Source organism: Penaeus monodon, chromosome 23 (genome assembly GCF_015228065.2).
Source record: "Penaeus monodon isolate SGIC_2016 chromosome 23, NSTDA_Pmon_1, whole genome shotgun sequence".
Taxonomy (NCBI): domain Eukaryota; kingdom Metazoa; phylum Arthropoda; class Malacostraca; order Decapoda; family Penaeidae; genus Penaeus; species Penaeus monodon.
The window spans coordinates 28,796,386-28,796,649 of NC_051408.1; positions in this window are offsets into that span (position 1 = coordinate 28,796,386).

Below are 264 nucleotides of genomic sequence, written 5' to 3' on the forward strand. Positions count from 1 at the left end.
ACAAATCTGCCTAATCTTATTTCAGAATCTACAACACCTCCACTTTCATTTACTTTCATTATTTCTCATTGTTCATTCACCCACGTGGATATATTTAGTATAGTTTCGTTCATCGGCTGGAAGCGCGTAACCACCATTTTTCCTCGTTAGAGTTCGACCTTGGCTGGGAATGGCAGCTGCAGGCACGAGCGAGAAGGGGTCAGCATGCATGTCCGGAGAGCGGGCGGATGCTCAAAGGCTGTTGCTCCTTGCAGGTTTCCTGCA